This window comes from Lissotriton helveticus, chromosome 11 (assembly GCF_964261635.1).
Source record: "Lissotriton helveticus chromosome 11, aLisHel1.1, whole genome shotgun sequence".
NCBI lineage: Eukaryota > Metazoa > Chordata > Amphibia > Caudata > Salamandridae > Lissotriton > Lissotriton helveticus.
Genome location: NC_136072.1, coordinates 1,040,595,863 through 1,040,609,428, shown reverse-complemented (window position 1 = coordinate 1,040,609,428; position 13,566 = coordinate 1,040,595,863). Strand labels below are relative to the sequence as shown.

The 13,566-nt window shown below is 54.9% G+C and overlaps 1 protein-coding gene across 8 annotated transcripts in view; it reads left to right on the top strand.

Annotated features, from left to right (window-relative positions):
* Positions 1–13,566, top strand: part of RAD9B (RAD9 checkpoint clamp component B) — a 583,995-nt gene that overhangs the window by 134,094 nt on the left and 436,335 nt on the right. The window lies entirely within an intron of this gene.

Genomic DNA, 13,566 nt, shown 5'->3' with positions numbered 1-13,566 from the left:
ATGATGATTGTGAATCTATTGGTACATTTGTGGATTCAGCAAGGACGGGTTCTTTACCCCTTTATGAGTTGCAAGGTATGTCATTCCTTACCGAATCCCCCTACCCTTTCAGAATTTCCTACCAAGATGACAGACTGCATTTCAGCTTCCATGACAATATCTGAATGGTTTGCTGCATTTCTAGAGTTGGATATTTCATGGATTCACATGCTTGGATCATTTCCCACGAACAGGCTGAGATTTCCTGGTACCATCACAGTTAACAGTAGTATTAACATGTATGAATGATATACAGCTGTATTCTTTCGCAGCACATTAGCCTCAATGTAAACTAACCAGAATCAAGTTGGTGAGGTTACTCTGCCCTGAATTGAAATCCCTTCAATCACTATAAAACATTCTATTCCAGAGCTCAGATCGTTCAATATTTTCCAGGGTTCTCAATCACATATGGTGGTTTCCATTTTGTTCTACTGTTTCTTCTATCTTCACACCAAGCTGCAGTCTTATATTCCATGTGTTGTTACTTGTTCTTGGAATCATTATCTGTAACTTATCATAATAGAGAAGTGGTTCCCAACGTTTTAGCACCACGAACCACTTTTCAGAACAACAAACTTTCATGAACCACCTACCTTTAATGGACATGAGGTGGGGCGATTTTTTTACGTAACTAAAGGATCCTGTGGTAGGGCATTGTCATTTACAGACAGCACATTTTCCATTGAAATAACCACTACATTTGTACAGATATACAGTTTTACCGATAAAACTATACAACACAAAAATGATAATGTGTGGCAATCGGGTTTCTGGGAATATCTATTATTTGTGCTTCACTAAGTAAGTGTATTCATTTATTTTGATCCTATTAAAATATTAGTTTCCAAGCCCTTCAAAATGTTTTAAAAAGTGCTTCATTGTTGCGCTTCTAAATGTGGGTGCATATAGTTAATCTACAGGTGTTTACATTTTGTAGTGTATTAAAAAAAAACATATTATAAGTCACATAATTCACTTTAAAACTCCTCTTCCGGGGCGTGGCCAAGCAGCATGGCCGACAGGACGTGAGCTCCGCCAGCTCCCGTCCCGAGGACCCAGATATCCTCAAAATAGATCCTGTATGGGCTGCATTTCTTTGAACTTAAGGACCCGAAGCCTCTCTCATGCCGGAGGGACCCTTGCGCTGAAGTGGCCGCTGGGCGAAAGCTCGCAAATTGTGCTGGAGATACTGCGGGCGATCTGAGGGCTCCAGCGTGCACTACGCGAGGCCGTGGTCTGGGCCTGCGCACGCAGCTCCCGACTGACCCACTGTCGGGTCCAGCCTCAACGAAGCCTTCTTACACCTGGGGCGACATTCTGCAGATATCGGAGGGCGGCCCTTGTGCCACCGGGCAGCCTCGGCGTCCTGACGGGCCTTGATCCCGGGAGAGGATCGCGGCGTTTGCCCCTCCCCCTGAACCCATATCGCAGCGGACTCCCCCGCCCGGTGGGCGCCCCTGTGGAGGGCATATACCTACACTCTGAGGCCCCGGGGGGCTGCCGGGCGGCTTGGGACGGCCCGGGGGTAGTGCACACGCAGGATCTGATTGGCGCCCCTCCCCCATTGGGCCGCCATCTTGCCCTTGTGTCGAGGCGCTTCTCTGGCGCCGTGGAGACTCACCTACTGGAGGCCCGCTGACCCGTGCTGGGCTCCCATCGGACGATCCTGCGGGGGGGGTGCCCCTGAGGACTGTGAGGTTGTGCCGCTGCTTGCGGGGGTGAGTGACGGCGATCCAGGCACCTTCTTCGTCACAGGAGCCCTACCCCCGCATCGGACGGATCCCCTGCGCCCCCACTGCCTGCTCTGGTGGGTGGTTTGTGCACCACTACACGCCCCTTCATAGGGTGCTCTCTGGAGACACGGACTCCTACGTTTGAGGTCGGAGCTGCATCGGGAGAAGTACACGGCCCTCCGCCCCTGTTTGGCCTAACTGCAACTCTGATTTGTTTGGATGCCCCCCAGGTTGCTGCTGCCTGGAGCTGCCTGGGGCTGAGCCATATTATTCGACATTTCTATCTCCAGGGCGTCCTGGCGCTGAGCCCCTGGCTGGTGGTGGCTGAGGGGAACCCTTTGTGACATCTTGAACGAGGTGCGAGACTTTCTCTTCCCGATGGCGACCCGTAAGGACAGGTCCTCGAAATCCTCTCAGCCTAACACCATCATGCAGTATACCACCCCACGCCTGCCGTCGCAGCGGATTACGCGCCAGACGGGCCCGGGAAACGGTGGAGAGGGACCAGCACAGCCCTCCCGCGCAGAGATATTGAAAGCCATACAGGGATCCCACTCTGCCCTGGAAAGGCAGATAGAGACTGTATCAATAGATGTCAACCTGCTGCGCACTGATCTGCATAAGGTGGCAGACAAGGTCTCGGACGCTGAGGGCAATATTACCCAATTGCAGGGCGAGGTGGCTTCCTTGCAGAAGACGGTCACGCAAATTACGGCTACTAACCGAGCTTTGGAGAGAAGAGCTGAAGACGCGGAAGGTAGGGCCCGTCGCAGCAACATCAGGGTCCTGGGAGTACCGGAACGACTGGAGGCGGGAAACACTGAGCGCTTTCTAGAGACCTGGATCCGCACCCATCTATGCCCGCGCGGCCTCTCCAGGGTATTTGTCATCGAGCGGGCGCACAGAGCCCTGGTCCCCCCGCCGCGCCCGGGTGACCCGCCTAGAGCTCTGATCGCAAAGATCCTGAACTATAAGAGTCGTGATTGTATCTTAAAGGCTGCAAGGGAAGCGGAGTCTCTTACGATAGAGAGCAGCAGAGTGTCTATCTACCCTGATTATACCCAACAAGTACAGGAGCAGAGGAAGTCCTACTTGGGGGTGAAGCAAAAACTCCAAGAGATGAAGCTCCAATACATGCTTTTATACCCGGCCAAGATCAAGGTGCTCTCACAAGGCCGCGCTCACTTCTTTAAATCCCCAGCAGAGGTGTGGGAGTGGCTAGAGATACGGGGAGACGACCTACCCCCCGGTGAGCGTAGTGGTCCCCGTGAGTCGTGGGGGACCCGTCCTCATCGACGCCGTCGACCTAGGGGGAGACGCCGATCTGGATCGCGGGGTTCCGAGGAGCCTCGAGTCACAGTGGGAGCTGATGGTGCTCTCCTTATGGGATCGTCGTCGCCGGGTGCCGCCTCGGAGTCCCCTAGGGCATCCACCCCTGGAGAAGTTTTGGTCCCGGATACCCTGCAAGATACTGTGCTGGATACGGTCTCTACGGCTCCGGTGATCCCAGAAACTGGCCTTTCCGAGCCACAATTGGAGGAGGCTCCAGCCTGAGGTACTGTTTTATTTAGGATTTGATCTCCTTCGCTTTGAGGGATCTTTTGGTAGACTATCGCTGGCTCACTGATGCCCCTAACCTCTGCTGGAAGTCCCTGGATGGCTGGGTGGAACGGAGGACTTGCATCTCATTGGACAGAGGTATCCGGGGTGGGGTCCATATATCCTGGATGGGTGACTGGCCCGACCTGGGGCTGTTACCAGTAGACATGCCCGAGGATTGTCCTGGAAAGCTGGGTCCCAAGGGGAGCGGGGAGCTGGGAGGGGGGGGGTGGAATTGGGTTGGTTGTGTGTGAGTGTGTGTTGATTGGGTTGGATGGGGTGGCTGTGTACGTCCTGGCACTGGCAGGGGAAGGGCGGGGTAGCATTTTTGGTTGTTGCTGTCTCCTTGCTCGTGGGTGGGGGAAGGGGGAATGTTTCTGAGGGGGTTTTGAGTTTGAGGGTTTCGGGAGGGTGGGAAATGTTTTTGGCATTAAATGTACTGTGATTCAGGTTTCTATGTTGCTGGCTGGGGGGCTGGTTTGTCCGGTCTGGATGGAGTTTGGGCCCAGAGGTGGCAGGCCGCATTGTATGTAGCAAATGGCCCAGCTGGGCACTACCATCGACCATGGGTTTTAAATTCTTTCCTGCTTGTGGGTGGGGGAGGGGGGGAGATTTCTTCAGAGTTTGAGTGGTTGGGGGAACTGTGGGGTTGGAGGGGGTTATGGGGGGGGGAATTGTTTTTGGCATCGTGTGTACCGTTCAGTCCCCTGGAAGGCTGCTTGCAGATGCTAGACTTGGTTGCCCGGATGAGCATGACCGCTGCTTATGGGATACAAATTTTTAACTTGGAACGTGCGTGGCCTGGGCACTTGCACTAAGAGACACAGGGTACTGTCCTTCCTCCGCCACCATGGAGTCTCTGTGGCGTGCTTGCAGGAAACACATCTGAATGAGGAAGGTGCCCTTAAGCTGGCAAAGAAGTGGAGGGGTCAGATGTTCCATTCCTCCTTCTCTACCTATGCTAGGGGGGTCCTGATCTGGGTAGCACCCGGGGTTACCCTGGCGGTCCAGTTTGTTGAGGCAGATATTGAGGGCAGATATATACTACTACGGGTGAAGCTGGATGGGAGGGACTTCCTGCTGTTGAATTCCTATGCACCCAATGTAGATGACCCGTGTTTCTTTTCCACCTTACAGGAGCTTATAGTGTCAGATTTAGATGCCCCCTTCCTCTGGTTTGGAGATTTTAATTGTGTACTGGATCCGCTGCTGGACAGGCATCCTCCCCGCGCAGGCACGAAACCACGGATGACGGCACGTCTCCGGGAGGTGATGGATAACCTGGGTGCTGTCGATGTGTGGCGCCTCGGTAATCCGGGACTGAAACTATACACTTGTTATACCCCCACGCACAATACTCATAGTAGGCTCGATAGAGTCCTTGCTGCCAATATTGATGCATCCCTTGTTTTGTCGGTCCCTCATCACGCTCGGTTTTTGTCCGATCATTCGCCCGTAACGTGCATAGTGCAATGGGTGGACCGGCCCTCCCGCCCGCGGACCTGGAGGATGCCGGGAGATCTCCTACAGGATCCGGTAGGACGGGAACATGTGGAGGCGACCCTACATACCTACCTGGATCTGAATTGGGGGGATGGCAGCATGCCTTATGCGACCAAATGGGACGCTCTTAAGGCGGTTGTGCGGGGCGCATGTATGGGCCTGACTTATGGAGTGCGGAGACAGCTGCTCCGTGAGCTCAAGTGTGCTGAGGAGCCCCTCTGCCACTGTCAATCCTTATCGGAACCGGATGGGTCGGATCTAGACTCTGAGCGGACGGCCCGTGAGGGCGTTCACGATATCCTCACCCGGCTGGATAGGTTTACTCTCGGCCGATATCGCCAGCGACTCCACCGGGAAGGGGACAAATCGGGACGCCTATTGGCCTGGATTCTCTGTAGGGAATCGGCACCTGCACGGATCGTGGCGTTGGGAAACCCCGCTGGGGATCTGGTGCACTCGGAGTTGGACCTCCTCGCTGTGCTTCGCACTCATCTACAGACGGTGTATGCCGCAGATCCCATAGTGACGGAAACATCGTATCAGCCATACCTTCGAGGCTTGACACTCCAGACCCTCTCTAGGGACGATGCAGAGGAACTGGACGTTGCAGTGACGCTCCAGGAGGTCAGAGTGGCGTTGGCCGCCCTACCGACGGCTAAGACGCCGGGTGGAGACGGGTTTCCACCAGAGTTCTATCAGGCCTTTGCGGATACCCTCGCTCCCCATCTCCTCCAGGTTTACCATGAAGCACTGGAACGTGGCACACTCCCACCCACCATGCAACAGTGTGAGGTTTGCATGATTCTGAAGCCGGGAGGAGATGGCTGTGATCCCGCGGCCTACCGGCCTATCACTCTAATTAACACAGATGCAAAAATCCTCACTAAGATCTTGGCCACCCGGCTGGCGCCACATATGGCGCGCTTAGTCCATCAAGATCAGTGCGGGTTCATCCCGGGCCGCAACACCGCCATGAACCTTCGGCGCTTAAACCACGTTCTCCATGAAGTGCGTGATAGAGAGGATCCTCAGGTCCTGGTGTCGATAGACCTGGCTAAAGCCTTTGATGCTGTCAGCTGGGGGTACCTTTTGGAGGTGCTTCAGATGGCTGGGGTGGGACCCCTCTTCTGCGCCTGGATCCGAATCCTCTATTGTGCGCCTGCGGCCAGGATCAGACTTGGGGCGGCCCAAGAGGTGCCCAGAGGCTGTAGGTTCGCTGGGACTACCCTACCCTAACCTTAGGTAAGTAGCAGGAGGCCCACGGGACGCGTGTGCAGAGTGTGAACTCACACGCGAGATGCGGAACAAAGTCAATGGGCAGAACAAATTACGAAAAGGTAAGTAAAAGACAGTTCCTACTAGTTACGACTAAAACGACAGGATACCTGGACACGAGGAGACTCAATCTACCCTTGAGCACCGAAATGCTTTTGTTACCTCACCCACGGGCTGCGGGTGCATTGTGTCAAAGTGTGTCGGGTTTCCGCGTCGAAGTCTATGGAGCCTTGAAGAAAGATGATGCAGGCGACCAGGAGGAAGATGTCCGGTGCGATCCACGGGTGGATCGAGGAAGAAGAGGACCTGAAAGCAGAGGGGACAGTGTTCAAAGTCACTAGCCAGTGACCGGTGGGGAACCAGGAGGAAACCAGATGCTGTTGTCGCGATCAGGTGAAGAGTGGACGCTTGTCTCTGCAGCCACGTGGACCAGGAGGTGTCTTCGACGACCAGGATGGAGGCACGAGCTGTCCCACGCAGGCTCTCGCTGTCGGCGGTGTCGGACCCGGATTTGGAGTCAACAGGCCTTGGCAAAGGCAACCCACTCGGTGAGTGGAAACGCCGTCTGGAGTGGACCAGGAGGGTCCGGGGTGCTCCTCTTTTGGAAGGGAGCAAGGGCCAGTCTGGAGCAACCAGACCAGCAGTGTACATTTCGTGGATCGTCGTGTAGGAGGTCACTAGCCAGCGGGCAAGTGACCAGACAACGCGTCGAGCAGCAATCAAGCAAAAGGGCCCCACGCAGATCTCGTGGATGCTGGAGGGCTGGTCTTTGGTGCAGGAGCAGCTCAGGGCTGGGGCTTCTCAATCCCCAAAGCACTTACTTGAGGATGCCTCTGAAGTCGTGCTGGAAGCGAAGTGCAGTTTCTTCAAGATGGCCGGTCCCACGTGTCTCGTCACACCCACGGGTCTCAGCTGTGCTGCAGATGTGGGTAGAGGTCGGAGAGGTCTGAGAGTCCGGGTCTTGTCGGGCTCTGAAGTGTGGATCCGGCAGGAAGGACGACAAAGTGAACCGCTAGGACGCTTGATGGTGCCTGCAGTTGCAGGGTGGACACTCCTTGCCCACAAGGGAGATTCTTCAGTCTTCTGTGGAGCAGAACGTCGAAGTACAGAGTTTCTTCTTTGTAGAGTTGTTCAGGATAATCTAAATTGGAATGGGACCAGCTCCTACCTTTATCCTGCTAAAGGGGGCTGTACTAGTGACTAGGTCCCTCCCATGGGTGGGACCAGGAAGGGGAGTGGTTACACCCCCTATACTTTGTCCGGTTTCGCGCCAGAGCTGGGGCTGGAGTGCCCCAGCAACTGGTTTGAACCGGTGTATGCACAGGGACACCTTGTGTGCCCCAGGCATGTCTCATTCCTTTCAGGCCTGTCCTACCTAATATACAAAATCCTGTCTGGGGTGGTGCTAGCACCTCCCAAGGCAGGAAACCCTTTGTTCAGGCCTCCCTCGCTGGAAGGACTCCCAGCAGCAGGAGGTCAGACTAGTGTCTGTGGTGGCAGCATCCATTTTGTGATGCTGAGGCTCGAGTTAACTTTAACCGGGGTTCACAGTTACATACATGTCGTGTCCCTCTAAAAGGGTGGAATGCTACCCCCGTCACCAGAACTGGCGAGGGGGTAGTATTCCAATTCGTATGACACCTTACTTGACATGTTTTGATAATGCTATACCCAAATTAGCAATAACCGCGAGGATTATAATGCACTTAAGAGTATATGGTATAGCGTTATCATGGAACAGCTATAAGGACTTGGTTCCGCTAGCTGCAGACAGGCTCGGCTCATGCTAGAGCACCATCTCACATAATTCCAAGCACTCTGCCTTCAGGATTGATAAGGCCTGCCATAGGAGTGACTGATAGGAGTATATGTGTCCATTTTGGGGTTAGATATAGGTATACTATATCTATAGCAAAGGGTGATTACACCACCTTGCCCCAGCTGTCTTACCAGCCAGTTGTGTCTGTTTAGATGGCCAGCCAGGGGTGGCATAATACATGCTGCAGCCCCTGGTAGGCCTTGGGTACACCTATGCCCTGGGTACCTAAGGTACACTGTACAGGGACTGATAAGGTGACCCAGTACCAATTGTTAAATGCACCTAAATTACATGTGTGTCAATTTAGAGAGAGAACAGCTAGGATGTGGGTCTGATTAGCAGGCCCACAGCCAGGGAAAGTCGTAAACCAGTGAAGCAAAACGCAAAAATCTGGGGTGACCATAGGATTGCAGACCCTACTCTCCTACAGCCACCTCTTTGGGTGAAGACGTTGCCTCCTGCCATTCCTCGTCTTCAAAGTTCTCTACGTCTTGTGTCCAGTGCTTTATAACCTCAGTAAGAGGTCCAGGGTGTTATTAATTAGTTATTTGTAAGTCAGAGAGATCACCCCACGGTCCATATATTCAGTAAGAAGCCTATCTTCAAGTGGTGAGGTTTTCGAGAGCATCCCCCCTCAGACACTGCTCTCAGGAGAGCATGTTTAATTTGGATATGTCTAAACCGCTCAGTGTCCACGAGGTTATACTCTCCCAGAAGTGCATCGAAGGAGATCACCTCCTCTCGATCCAATAAATCTTATCCCCCCCGGTAAATACCTATTAGGACCCATTTATAAAACCCCTTGGAGTATCTAAGGTCCCCCAGTTGTCCTGTATCCCATAATGGGGTAGCAAGGGTCATTTTGTCGTTCCAACCCATACTTTTATTTGCCACGTGCCAAACTTGCAATGTGTGGATTGTTGGGCCTGTTACTGGAAGTCATTTTGGTGTGGCATAGAGTACTCGCTCGTATCTACCACCTGGCAGGACGTATTTGTCCATCTTAAATGCTGGATTGTCATGTGGTTTGTGCAAGCATAGGTTAATCATCATGAGGTGTGATGCCCAATAGTATTTTCGCATATCAGGAAGTCCGTGCCTCCATCATATCATCCCTTCACCAATTTTTGTGTGACAATTTGAGGAAGCGCGCCTTTCCACAAGAGCATTCTTTGGTGCTGGGACTGGGAATGGGGTGTTTTGTAGTATGTACAGGAATCTGGGGAGGGCCATCATCTTAAACAATGCTGCACGGCCCAGTAGAAAGAGTAGATGACACCTCCATTGACGCACGTCCCCTTTTAATCTTTGTAGTGGGGGTAGAAGATTCTTATCATAAGTGAGCCGGGTCAGTGGTAACATATATGCCCAAGCAGCGGAATCCCTCGGTAGTCACTGTGGCTTTGCAGTCTTTCGGCAGAGGGGGGTCCACTAAGTACATAGATTATGCACTTAGTCCAATTAATGGTGTATCCTGAGTATTTCCTAAAGTTGCTAATTATGTTCATGACTATTCAGCAAGGCCCTAGGAGCCGCCGGGTATAACAGCACATCATCGGCATACACCGAGATGTGGTCCTCCCATTCCTTTGTCCAGCGCAGACCTCGTATCAAGGGATCACCATGGACCCAGGCCGCCAGTGGCTCAAGCGTTAATGAAAAAATTAGGGGCAACAGGGGGCAACCCGGTCTTGTCCCTTGTCCAAGAGAAAAGACTGGAGAAGCCTTATTGTTCACTACCACCTGTTCCAGCGGGCCACTGTAGAGGAGTCTTACCCAGGCCATAAAGTTAGGCCCAAATCCCATTTTGTCTAGGACTGCGAACAAGTAATGCCACTCAATGGTATCAAAAGCCATTTTGGCATCCAGTGATACCACAATTGCATCTTCCCTGAGTGTATCTACGCGCCCCAGCACCCCATGTAGTCTGCGAAGATTTATCGCGGTATTCCTGCTGGGTATGAAGCGCGATTGGTCTGGCTGTACTAATTTAGGTATGATCTGTACTAGTCGCGTGGCCAATAGTTTCACCAGAATTTTTGCTTCCACATTTAACAATGAGATGGGGCGATAAGAAGTGCATCAACCTTTTGGTTTGCCTTCTTTATGTATAACCACAATCTGAAAGAAACAGGTTAGTATTAGATTCCTTACCTTAGACTATCCTTAGAATATCCCCAGGCGTCAGACTGGATCCGAAAATGTTTGCGTAGCAGTACCCTTGCGCGTCGTTAGGCGTCGTCTGCGGCTCCACGTCCGTCGTCGGCGTCGTGGGCGCCGGAATGACGTCGCCGGAGTACTTAGACGCCGCCCTCGCGCGCTGATGTCAGTTCTTCTTTTTTCCGCACCAGCAAACGCCGATCCGGAAAAAGTGGTACCCTTAGTCAATTTTTGACTAAACCTTTTCGATCATTTTTGATCTACTTCGAAGTCTATACGTCTCCGACGGTGCCGGTAGGGATGCCTGGGTTCAAACCCTTCGCCGACTGCGACCGACTGATGTCGGTTACCAACCCCCATCGCTGGTGTCTTCATTGCCTAGGTCTTGACCATGACGATAAGGCCTGTTCCGACTGTCGAGCCCTGACGTCTAAGGCTAGGCGGGAGCGGTCCCGCAAGCGGCTTGAGCTCCGGCAGTCGGCCCCCGCACCGCTCGAGGTCCCGGTCCGCGAGGAGGTCGAGGGACCGGTCGCGGGGTCGGAGCCACCATGGCTCCGGGAGTCGGCCACAGTCTTCAGGCTCCTCAGGTAAGCACAAGAAGTCGAAGAGACGTCATCGCTCTTCCGACTACCCCCAGCCTGCTCCATACCCGACGGTCCCTGCGCAGCACGCGACGCCGGAGGAGATCAAGGCCTTCCTCTTGGCCATGAGGTCGCTCACTCCTCCGTCGGGCTCCGCAGCACCTTTGGGCTCTGCGGACCGACTGGGAGTCCCAGCGGGTCGGGTGCTTCGGCCCCTACGCCATCGGGTGCTTCGGTCCCAACGCCGCCGGTGACTTCGGTCCCAGCGCCGCAGGCTCCCGCAGGATCCGGTTCCGGATCCGGGTCGCCGCCGGTTGACCTCACGACCTCGCCGGCACCCGGCCCCTAGGGTGTCGCCCCCGGTGCCGCTTTCGGGCGGCACCGTCCCCGATCCCACCCTCGATTCGGGTCCGGCGCCGTATCCGACGCAGATGGGAGATTTCTACTTCTATGACCCGGCCTCATCCTTTGGTCCTGAGTACCAGGAGATGGGTGGTGAGGGGGATTGGGAGGGGCCTGAAGACCCTCTGGCACAGGAGTGCCAGTCTTACCAGGACTGGTCAGGAGAGCTAGGGGACACCAGTGGTCTGGATACCTCGCCAGACACTGGTTTTGTCTCCCCTCACACTGTGGCTACGGAGGAGGGGGCTGCTTATAGTGTGGTGTTGACGCGGGTGGCCTTACATCCCCGTCGCGGCCGTGAGGACTAACCTCCTCACTGAGGTCCTTAAACCGCAGGAAAGCTCGGCCGAGCCTCTACTGCCGTTTAATGAGGCCTTGTCTGACGTTCTTTTGGGCACCTGGTACAGGCCCGCTACAGGTCAGGCTGTAGATAGGAACGTGGCCAGACGCCACCGCCCGGCTCCGGGCGACCCTGCTTTCCTGTCCACCCACCCCACCCCCAAAACCTGGTCATCCAGACCTCTAACTCCCAGACAGCATTCCCGACGGCTCCCCCTGATCGGGAATCCAAGAGGTATGAGCAGTACGGAAAGAAGGTATTCTCATCCTTAAGTTTGGGATTGCGGTCAGTCAACTCCGCATGCCTCTTGGGCCCCTACACCCACTCTCTGTGGGACACGGTTGCGGACGTGCTGCCACAATGTCCGGAGGAGGTCCGGACTAAACTCACCCAAGCCCTTGCGGAGGGTCGAGATGCGGCACGGTACTCCATCCGGTGTGGGCTGGATACCACGGACTAACTGGGCAGAGCGATGGCAACGACGGTGGCGATTCGTCGCCACGCCTGGTTGTGGTCCGCCAACTTCTCGGCTGATGTCCAGAACACTCTTATGGACATGCCGTTTGATGGCCGTCGCCTCTTTGGCGACAAGGCAGAACATGCGCTTGAGCGCTTTAAGGACTCCAGGGCTACGGCCAAGTCCTTGGGCTTCTCGGCCCGCGCCAGCAAACGGGTGCCTTTCGCTCCTTTCGTGGCCAAGGAAGGGGTCTAACATCCAGCGCGGTGGCGGCCGTGGAATCCGCTGTGGCGGCGGTCGGGGACAACGGAGCGGCCAGTCCACACCTGCCCCTGCAGCATCCGCCTCGAAACCTTCCTAGTCCGAGTTTTCAGGCCCATGTGACGCCAGTGGGAGGCAGGGTTTGCCATCACCACCTCCAATGGCGCACTGTTACATCAAACAGGTGGGTGCTGCAAATCGTCCGAAGGGGCTACTCCCTCCCCTTCGAGGCGACCCCTCCTGCCATGCCACCGCAGTACCACCGCGTGTCGGGGATCACTTGACACTTCTCAGAGAGGAAGTTACGGCCCTCTTCGCCAAGGGGGCCATTGAGCGCGTTCCTGGGCCAGAAGTAGGGTGTGGTTGTTACTCCCACTACTTTCTGGTACCCAAAAAGGGCAAAGGGGGCCTACGCGCCCCACGGGTGTTCACGAAAGTGATGGCGGTGGTCACAGCTCATCTGCGCAGGTTAGGGGTTTCAGTCTTCCCCTACCTCGACGACTGGTTGTTGAAGGCGGGCTAGCCCCAGACAGTCGTCAGCCACCTCCAGACTACGGCCGACCTCCTGCACCAGCTGGGGTTCTCCATCAATGTGCCAAAGTCACACCTGTGTCCCTCTCAGAAGCTCCTCTTCATCGGAGCGGTTCTAGACTCAGCGCAGTTTCGGGTTTATCCTCCCGAACAGCGGGTTCGGGATTTTCAGGCTATGATTCCGATCTTTCAGCCGTTAACCCGAGTCTCGGTCAGGTTGACGCTGCGGCTTCTGGGGCCGGTGGCCTCCTGCATCCTTCTGGTGCGGATGCGGGCTCTGCAGTGGGATCTGAAGTTTCAGTGGGCCCACCATCAGGGCAACTTGTCCAACCATGTCTTGATCTCGGAGAGTACTGCAAAACAGTTGCAGTGGTGGCTCACGGACCGCGATTGGGTCAGTGGCAGATCCCTCTCCCTACCCCAACCGGAGCACGTAGTTGTGACGGACGCGTCCCTCCAGGGCTGGGGGGCCACATGGGAGAGGCGGAGATCAGAGGCCTCTGGTCTCTGGCGGAGTCCCAGCTCCACATCAACCTTCTGGAGCTGCGGGCGATCCGGCTTGCACTGAAGGCATTCCTCCCCTCTGTCCGGGGGAGTGTAGTGCAGGTGTTCACGGACAACACCACCGCCATGTGGTACTGCTACTCAGTATGTCTGTCGATCCCACGATTTGTCTGCCTCTTCGGGAGGACCGTCTGTCGCAGCAGCAGGGGACGGTCCTCCACCCGAACCTGCCCAGTCTCCACCTCCATGCTTGGAGATTGAGCGGCGACAGTTGAGGCCATTTAACTTGCCTCCTGAAGTTTGTACGGTGATTCTGGCAGCCAGGCGTCCCTCCACAAAGTCGGTATACGCCTGCAGGT